The 10,450-nt window shown below is 38.1% G+C and overlaps 1 non-coding gene across 1 annotated transcript; it reads left to right on the top strand.

Moving 5' to 3' along the window:
- The first annotated feature begins 307 nt into the window (after positions 1 to 307).
- On the top strand, positions 308 to 414 carry LOC139865433 (small nucleolar RNA R71). The gene has a single exon (XR_011764954.1). It is a non-coding gene; the product is annotated as a small nucleolar RNA R71 (small nucleolar RNA).
- The last annotated feature ends 10,036 nt before the right edge of the window (positions 415 to 10,450 follow it).

The following is a 10,450-nucleotide window of genomic DNA, read 5'->3' as shown; positions in this document are numbered from 1 at the left end:
AGCTTGAGCTTGGTTAACCTGCTGCGGCTGCGTCTTCAGTTCTCGGAGTTGTTTAGCAAGAGATTCCATCTTATCCGTGAGGGATTTGATGGCCTCTGTTTGATTGGTAAGTGCAGAGAGTGGGGCAGATGATGAAGCTGTTTCACCACTGTTCCAGTCATGATGATGCATTGTCATGTTCTCGAGAAATTCTCATGCTTCGTCTGCGGTTTGGTTCATCAGATTCCCTTGAGCTGCTGCATCGATCGTCGTCCTATGATTTACCGTAAGACCATTGTAGAAGTTACAGATTTGGACTGACCGTTCTAGTTGGTGATTAGGGCATTTCTTCAGCAGGGTTTTGAATCGCTCCCATGCAGTGTAAAGAGATTCATCATAACTTTGTTTGAAGTTAATGATGTCATTCTTCAGTTTGGTTTATTTAGAAGGTGGGAAATATTTGGTTAAGAATTTAGTAGCCATCTCATTCCATGACGTGATGGAATCTTTTTCCAGTCCTTCAAACCAAGTTTGAGCATGATGAGTGAGAGAATAGGGGAACAAGTATAGCCGGACTATATCTTGTCCTATCCCTGGCTGTTTGTAGGAGTTCGAAAGAGATATGAATTTATCAAGGTGAGAATTAGGATCATCATTCGGTAATCCATGAAACTGACAGCTATTTTGAATGAGCTGGATGATGTGATGTTTTAACTCGAACGAGTGTCCTTGAATCTCTGGAAATCTGATTGGTCCTCCTCGACCTTCAATCGAGGGTTTGGTATTTTCTGCTAAAGTAACGCGTAACGTCATTTGATTTCTGATTCGTGCTTCTTTGCTTGCTTTAGAGATTATTGCGTCTGGATCAGGTACGAATTACAACGGCCCTTGTCTAGATCGGGTTTGGGTCATACACTAGGTATGCCTTTTTGTTTTTTAATTTTTCGCAAATAAACTAAATTATAATAAGCTAAACTAATCTAAAGTAATCTAATCTAGGGTAACCTAATTCTAAGGTAATCTAATTTAATCTAAGGTAATCTAAGGTAATCTAATGTAATCTAATTTAAGGTAACTTAACTAACTATCCTATGGTAGAATATGTTTTTGGTTCTGGCTACTGATTCCCTGGTATTTCGGTAACAGAGCTCTACATGAACTATTCAACAAACCAAGTGGCCAAGCCGACTACGGAGAGGCAGGATCCTTTTGGTCCCAATATAATTGGCGACTGTTCGGAAAACCCAATAACCAAGTCCGTGTATAATTGTCTTTCTTAGACACCACTAAATTCTTGTGAATAAGTTTGATAGAGAGCAGTATTGCCTGATACCATTTCCCCGGCAGCGGCGCCAAAAACTTCACTGCTCCCGTGATATGGCCGAGACGGACGGTTTTTATTCGCGCGGTGTCGTCAGGCCGCGGCTCGCCAGGATCAGCCACTCGTGGGAGGAGGGTACTGTTTTAAATTTATATTTAGCGGGGCCTAAATCTTACTACTCCTTATAAGTAAGGGAAGTATGACCTAGAGTCGTATTTTTGAGATATCAGTAGAATCGAACCTATATTTAAGCCTAAGATAGTTAGGGAGTAGTGAATATTTATTTTTGGATTTTCTAATTTATAAGACAGATAAAGTAAATACAATAAAATTCGTAATTCATATAAGGTTAAAGTGAGTGCATACTATGACTTCATCAGTTATTCTACCGAGATTATGAAATGCTGGCTCATGAATAGGCAGAGGCCCTGTATTCATTACACTGGTCCTAAACGCCCCTGCCCTAAGACATATCACTGGGTACTGCATTAGGCTTGAAGATTCTGAATAGACAGCAACGTCCCTTACCCCCGATGCCCGTGCAGTTTGACTACAGGCATACACGTTCAGACGGCTCATCCAATTGAGCGACTCAGTTGGGTGACGTATTAACATTCCAAAATGGTCTAAACTTTCTTAAGCATAATAGAATACATGGTTTACCGTATCCGAGAGATGTCATGCGTTTCAATGCTTTCGTTAATGATTGGTAAAAGATAGTTAGTCCCTTAAAAAGAGTTCAACCATAAAGAACACCATGGCCAAGTCACGCTGACTTCCATGAACACGTTCGGTTATCCTAACGGTCCAATCCTTTATGTGTCTAAACAAACAGTTCCTTAATTAACTAAGAATCCCTCAAGCGGGGTGCAATGCTTGAGACCACGTTATGGTGCAGTGTACTGGTCAACACTAACCGGGTTCCATGGCCTTACTTAGCAGAGGTACAGCTTACAACAACCGCTGTGCTTCAGCGTGCACGTATGAAGTTTATATGCTTGGTGACTACACTAGCATGGTCTAGAACCGACAATGTACTAAGGGTCTAGTCAGATGTTTCACTACGAAAGAGTCCTCAGTTAGAATCCAAAGCTTGATAGACTTACTACAACCGGTGTGCCTCGGTCGATCTTACGTTGTATCCGATAGACTTCTCTTACCAAGGGGTGACACAGATAGTGTACTCTGAATCGGGGTTTGCGACTTCCCAATAACAGAGCCTATAACTACGTTCTATTAGTTGGAAAAGCGATTGAGTTTAAAGCATAATCGGAAAGCATTTCAACAGCATACACAGACCATAATATTATTTCGGCATTATAACTGCTTACATCATAGCAAACACTAAAGATAACTACTCGCTAATCATGGCAACAATATCATAAAACATTATATAAGATAAAGGATAGAAGTACCAGTAGATTAAATGAGTTTCGAATACAAAAGTGACAACTTCAAGACTCCAGACCGCTCCGAATACAATCTTCAGCGTTCTTCTCCGAGTACTAGGTTTCCCGCACGGAGTCGAAGGCCTTGAGAGTATGACTAATATTGTACAAGAGAGAAAAAGAAGTGAATTGAAGTGTGCGTTGGAATGAATGACAAAGACCCTTTAAATAGACTAGGATTTTGCCAAAATACGGCTGGCAGGCCGTATGGCAGGCCGTATGGTGGCCCGTATTTGGCAGCCCGTTTGACTGGCAGCCCGTTTCTTGGGGGCATTTGCTGGGCCGTTTGGCAGGCCGTATGGCAGGCCATTTTTGGTGCTGGTCAGCCTTGATTCCCTGGATCGTAACTTGATTTCTTGTCTTTCACCGTTTTCGCTCTAGAATCTTCGTTTTAGCTCCGATTCTCTTGATTCTTTATTCACCGCCTTTGTAATTACTTGTTCTTCAATTCTAACCGACGAAGTAGGTATTTTGCCAACAAAGTTCGAATCTTTCTTGTTTTTGGGCCTTAATACCGGGGTGAAAACGTGACTTTTTAGCCGATATCACCTATTTATGCTTTTGAACGAATGACCAATTCTTTCAAATTCAAAACATATGTTACTTGTGTATACTATATCGTCTTGGCACACTTTTATCGATGAACTACGAAACGCTTGATATGCTCACATCGAGGCGGAAACTTCTCTCGCATTACACTCGTACTTTTGCGTAAGGAAAACCTTTATTTAAATTCTCAATGGAGAGAGCGACTCTTCACGTTATACTAGTATTCGCCACGAGGGTGTATAGTCTTAACAAACGTTTTCAGAAACCGATAAGAAACTTGTCCCAACAAACGTTTTTCAGAAACCGACAAAATTGGAAAAACTTGTACAACTATACATTATAAGAATGCTATCTCGACACGGTGTGCCTTTGTCATTTGTTTCGGATCGAGATGCTCGTTTCACTTCTAGATTTCGGACTGCCTTACAAGAAGCCTTGCGAACAAATTTAAACATGAGTACCGCGCATCATCCACAAAACGACGGACCAAGCAAACATACGATTCAAACCTTGAAAAACATATCACGAACTTGTATTGTTGCCTTTAATTGATTTCCTCTTACAACGATAGTTATCATTCGAGTATTAACGCCGCACCTTTTCAAAACTTTATATAGTCGCAAATGTCGTTCTCATATTCGTTGGACTGAAGTAGGTGACAAGCAAACCACCGGACCCGAACTCATTCATGAAATAACCGTTAAGATCGTTCAAATTCAAAAAAGACCCAAGACGGCCCGTAATCGCCACTATGCTGATGTTAGACGTAAGCCTCTCGAATTCCTAGTGGATGACCGCGTAATAAAAAAATCGTACCTTGGAAAGGTGTAATCCGTTTCGGAAAACGTAGAACGCTAAATCCGCGATATTTTGATCCTTTTAAAATCTTGGGGCGTATTGGAACTCCCAACTCCAACAAATTCCGTTCATCCTACATTCTGTGTCTTGCGAAAAAAGAACTTGTTATCCTCTTTGATGAGCTTTCTATCGACGATACACTTATGAATCGTGAAACCAAACTCTAAAACAACGTAAAATTCCGCTGTCAAAGTTCGTTGGAATGCCCAAGGAAGTACGTTCACCCATTCGTAGAATTGGCAACGCAAGATTTCGAGGAAGAAACAACGACTACTACTTCCAACTAAATTTCGGGACAAAATTTCTTTTAAGGTGTAGGTAATGTAACATCACGCATTTTTCCGTTAAATTATTTTAACGCCCGTCTTTTTTTTTAGATAATATCTTTTGTTATCTAACTTCGTACCCTTCATTAACTAACGTTCTTAATATTCTCGTTATTGGATTAAACATCTCTTGTATACTCTAGCGTTTTTAAAATAACTCGTTCGGTTAATTCACGCACCCGCTTTTAAACTCGAGGGACTATTGGCGTCAAATAGGCAAACTAGTTGACTAGGTCAACTAGTCAACCCACCACCACCACTGTAACATCCCGCCTTTTTCCGGTTACTTTCCGTTTAACTATTTTAAAGTCCGTTATATATTTATAACATCTTTCGTTAATACGCGTTTTAAATTATCTCGATTAGGTAATTCACGCACCCGATTCAAACTTGAGGGTCTAAACTTGCCAAAATTCCAAAATGGTGACTAGGTCAAAGGAGTCAAACTCCTCTCATCCATTCATTTCATCTTCTCCATCTTTCTTCTTCTTCTTTTTCTCTCAAAAACACCAACAAGAATTCATCATCTAAATTTGGATTAGGAAGTTAGCAACAAAACAAATTACAAATTCGTGATCCTTGCATCTTCCTCTTCTATTCCATACCGATTTCATTACATTTGGGTAACTTTCTAAAATCACTAGATTTTGTGTTCTTGATGTTTTTAACTTATAAAAGTGTTAATTAGTGTCTATGGCTCAAGTCTAACATGAATATATGAATTGTATGCTCGATCTTGTTGTTTTGAAGTAACTAGCATGAACTTGAATTTTGGTGTGTTGTTCTTGAGTTTTGGATGATCATATGTTGTTAGATGTTAAAAGTTCATGTTCTAATTGTGTTCCTAGTATCACTAGCTTCAATTTGATGTGTAGGTTGCTTTAGAAAAGTTCATGAACTTGATTTATGATTTTGGTGAATTTGGGTTAGGGTTTGATGAACTTGAAATGGACTTTTGATGCATTGAATGCCATGGATTATTATTGGTAAGTGTTTAGTTGGATTGTATGCTTGATTACCTTCGAAACGGCATATCATTCATGTAAATTGGTTGCCCGAATTATTGAATTGCATTTATGAACTTGTATGCGGTTAATGTTAAGCATTAGATGTGGTTTTGGTTGTTGTAATAGGTCGATTGATTGATGAAATGTTTTTAGTTGTTTTCCTCGTCAAATTACCTTCCCAACGGTATAAGATACTTGTCTTGATTGTTTGCGGATCATAAATTGTGTTTGTTTGGATTTTGGTTCGTGCACTTGAGACTTTCAGCAAACAGAACCTGAATACTAATCTGGACGCCGTCCAGATATTAGGACGCCGTCCAGTTCTTTAATACTGGACGCCGTCCAGATATTGGGACGCCGTCCAGTCCTTTAATACTGGACGCCGTCCAGAAAATCTGGACGCCGTCCAGTTACACTTGAAGTTTCTGTTTCGTTTTACCATTTTTCGAAAAATGTTTACTATGCTACGCACCTCCGATTCACATGTAACTTTTCTAACGTGCCCATATATGATTAAAAACCTCAGAGAAATAGTTCGGGACCCGACCCGAACGTGTTGACTTTTTCGTTGACTTTGACCCGACCAAGTTGACTTTTAATCAAACTTAACCAAATGTTTGTGCAAATCGTTCTAACATGCTTTTATACTCGTATCTTGCATGAAACATGACAATTTGACTCACATGTTGTAGTATTCGAGTCGTAACGAGCCATAGGACTAATTGAACATCTTTGACCTATCGTGTTTACCGTTATTGATACAACCTATTGTTTAGGTCAAGACTAGCATTGTTCTTTGCACACGTTTACTTGTTGAAGTACTTTACTACTCGTGCACTCAAGGTGAGATCATAGTCCCACTTTTACTCTTTTGAAACTTACATTTGGGATGAGAAAACATAAACGTTCCTTTTTAACTAAGTGAACACAAGTACAGGAAAACAAACATTCTACATACGAGTTTAGAACAAAAATCCTCAATTCGATTATCATTAGTTACACTTGCCGGGTGTAAGCGAGAACTTATGTTATATGGCCATATGGGTTTGACAAACCCTCATTCAAACGGTTCGCTACCGTTTACGAATGAAATATATTTTCGAGAAACAGTGTATGTTCTAGCACTAAGGTGATGGGGTTCTATGGAAGGATTGTTAAGCATTGATAATTGGGTGCTCGTGATAACAAATGTTTGGAATGGTTAACTATTATTGAAATGTTATAAATCTTGTGGTTCATTTGTACTTACTTACTTAAACCTATGATTTCACCAACGTTTTCGTTGACAGATTTCTATGTTTTTCTCAGGTCCTTGAACGATACATGATACATGCTTCCGCTCATTATTTTGATACTTGCATTGGATGTCGAGTATATATGCATACATGGAGCGTCTTTTGGCTACTTTTAAATTGTGTTGCATAAGTTTCATTTGTACTTATAACTTTGTAACGTAACTTGTGGTGGAACTATTCTTGTAAACTTTGAACAATCTTTACATTTGAAATGAATGCGACATATCTTTTGGTCAAACGTTGTTTTAAAGACTTATAACCACGTAACGGGACCTAAGTAGACGGCGCCGTCAATGACGATTTTGTCGGGTCGCTACAACCACCCCTCATTCCATTCACCCATCTTTCTCTCTTTTCTCTCTAGTTGCAAGAACACCCATTTCACCCAAATCTTTAATTCATCATCTAAATCCAAATCAAGAAGCTAACATCAAAACAAATTACATATTTGAAATCCTTGCATCTTCCTCTACAACTTGATACTAATTTCATCTGGTTTGGGTAACTTTGCTAAAACTCTAGATTTCATGTTCTTAGTGTTTTTGACTTGAAATGGTGTTAGTTAGTGTCTATGGCTCATTGTGATGTCGTGTATGTAATTTGTATGCTCGATCTTGTTATTTGGTGTAACTAGCATGAACACTTGAAATGGGTTAGTTAACTCTTTGACTTTAGATGATGAAATGTGTTTAGATGTTAAACCTTGTGTGTTAAAAGTGTTACTAGCATCGTTAGCTTCGTTTTGGTATGTTTAATGACATGAAAACCTTGCATTAACATGATTATTGATTTTGTGATTCTTGGTTAGGGTTTGATATATTTTAAAATGAACTTTTGATGCATGGAATGCTATGAGACGTTATTTGTAAGTGTTTAGTTGTATTGTATATTTAATTACCTTCGAAACGGCATATCGTATGAGCAAATTGGATTCCCGAATCATGAAATACGTTTTACGAACTTGAAACTTTAGTGATAAACTTTTAACGATCATTCAACGAGGATTTGGTCATTTTAAATGATGTAATTGTTTAATAATATGTGTTTAGTTGCAATCCTCATCAAAATACCTTTCCAACGATATAAGATACGTGTCTTAAGTGTTTTCGGTTCATAAATTGTGTTTGATTGAAGTTTGGCTCGACACTTAGAAAATTTTCAGCGACTCACCAGGTCAATTGATTGGGACACTGTCCCATAACTTGGACGCCGTCCAAGCCTTCATTGTTTGACGCCGTCCAGACCTTTTGGATGCCGTCCAAATGAACTGCAAATTTCTGCCCAACTTGGTCGTTTACCGTTTAATTCTAACTATGCTACGCTCATCCGATTAACATGAAACTTGGCCAACATGTTCATATATGATTACTAATTGAAGAAAAATTGTCGGATACCCAGCTCGACCCCGTTGACTTTGACTTTGACCAAGTTTGACTTTTAGTCAAACTTGACCAAACACTTATGCAATCGTTTTAATGTGCTTTTACACTTATATCTTGCATGAAACTTGACAACTTGATTCACATGCTATATTAATCGAGTCGTAATGAGCCATAGGACTAATTGAATACATTTCGCCCGACCTTGTGTCGTAACCCGTAATTAATACAACTTATTTGCTTAGGTCAAGGCTAAGCAACTTTTATTGCACAACATTTAATTACAAGTACTTTGGCATGCAACTACGGTGAGATCATAGTCCCATCTTTTCAACAACTTTTATACTTTAAATCATGGGATGAGAAACATATACAGTTTATACTTTTATACTTTGAACACAAGTATGAAAACAAACATTCCACGTGTGAGTTAGAACAAAAATCCTCAATTCAATTATCATTAGTTACACTTGCAGGGTGTAAGCGCGAAATTATGTTGTGTGGCCATGCGGGTCTGACGAACCCTCATTCGAACGGTTCGCTACCGTTAGCGGATGAAGTGTAATTTTATCTTGTATAGTGTAGGTTTAACACTATGATTCAGAGGTACTATTCAGTAAAGCCTTGATAATTGGGTGCTCGACATACAAACAACATCTTTGGAATGCAAACGATTTGGATAATCAATTATACTAAATCTTGTGGTTCAAAAACATACTTTACAAATACACCTATGATTTCACCAACATTTTTCGTTGACTGTTTTCTATATATTTCTCAGGTTCATACTTGGCTACTTGATACATGCTTTCGCACACTTTGATTTACTTGCTTGGGGTCAAGCATACATGCATACGCTAGTGATAGCACCTTTGGATTCAAGCTTATTGTTTACATACTTACGATATTTATAGCAACCGTGATTTTCAACTTATTATGTCGCAAGTTATTTCATTTTACATTACTACTTTTGTAAACTTACTTGTGTCGAACCGTTTGGTTTACTTAAGACTTTGCAAGTCATACACGTTTCAAATGAATGCGACATAATTTTGGTCAAACGTGTCTCATTTAGGGAATATGACCATGTAACGGGACCTAAGTTAACGACGCCGTCAATGACGATTTTGTCGGGTCGTTACAATCCATATTTGTATCTATATCCATTTCGATTATCCATATCCATCATGAATCGGGTGGATCGGATGGATATCCGCTAGATCTGATGGCCATTGCCATCCTTAATCACTCCCCTTATAAAATCCTGGGTAGCCCTTGAATTTTTTTTCATGTTGTGTTGGACCCGGCTTCTACGACCAGCAGCAGCCTGTATAACACCCGTCGAACCAAGAATATTACCCAAGTTCAACATAATCATCATTAACTTTTGAAATTGACAGTGGTGATGGTGTTGGTGGTGGTATTATTGTTTGAGGTTGTAGTTGAGTTTGAGATGAATTGACGAGAAGTGGAAACATTTTTGAGAACTCGGTTCGGACATACTTGGAAGAAAATTCCAATCATATGCCATTGTTTGTTTAGAATGTGTTTTACTTTATGTAATTTTTTGGTAAAATTGTTATATTTGTACTTGTTTTTCGTATGCTTGGATGTGTTTAGCCGGATAAGCAATGTCTTTATGCACTTGATGGAAAATGTCACTAGCAATCAAGCTAGAGGTTAAAGAACGATTGTTGTTTTCCCGAACGCCTTCATAATAATTATGTGCATCTCTCCACTTAGAAATACGCCATACTTTGTGTTTATTGCTAGTTGAACCACTTACTCTCCACGAACAAGTTATTGTTTCTTATGATCGCTGCAATTTTTGCTAGTTGTGTAGCATTTTGCCTTCCAATAACTCGGTATACTATCTTGAACGATGATTTCTCAATTTTTTGTCTATTCCAATACCGAACAGCATATATAAGTTCGGCTTTGTCCTTAAAGATCATTCCTTTTCTAATTTCACCGGACTCTTTACGCCAACAATCTCATTCTCTGTCGTCATCATCGAATGAAACCTCATTACTAGTCTTAGCTTTCTCATTAAGAAACCTGAAACGTGAAATATGGGCATCGTGAGGTTGTTGATTTTGTTGCACTTCCTCGTCTTTTTCAACACTAAAGTGATCAATTATAACGTCACCTGCTGTTGATATTAGGTCACTAGAATCTTCATGTTCTTCTTCTCCAGCTTCAACAAATACATCATCTTCATCTACAACTCTTGAGTGGCTGCCGAATGTTGATGGACCACCTTCCACAAATTGAATAATACTTTGCAA

The sequence above is a fragment of the Rutidosis leptorrhynchoides genome, chromosome 8 (assembly GCF_046630445.1).
Source record: "Rutidosis leptorrhynchoides isolate AG116_Rl617_1_P2 chromosome 8, CSIRO_AGI_Rlap_v1, whole genome shotgun sequence".
NCBI classification, from domain to species: domain Eukaryota; kingdom Viridiplantae; phylum Streptophyta; class Magnoliopsida; order Asterales; family Asteraceae; genus Rutidosis; species Rutidosis leptorrhynchoides.
The sequence above is the reverse complement of the archived record's forward strand: the minus strand, read 5'-3'. Positions and strand labels throughout refer to the sequence as shown.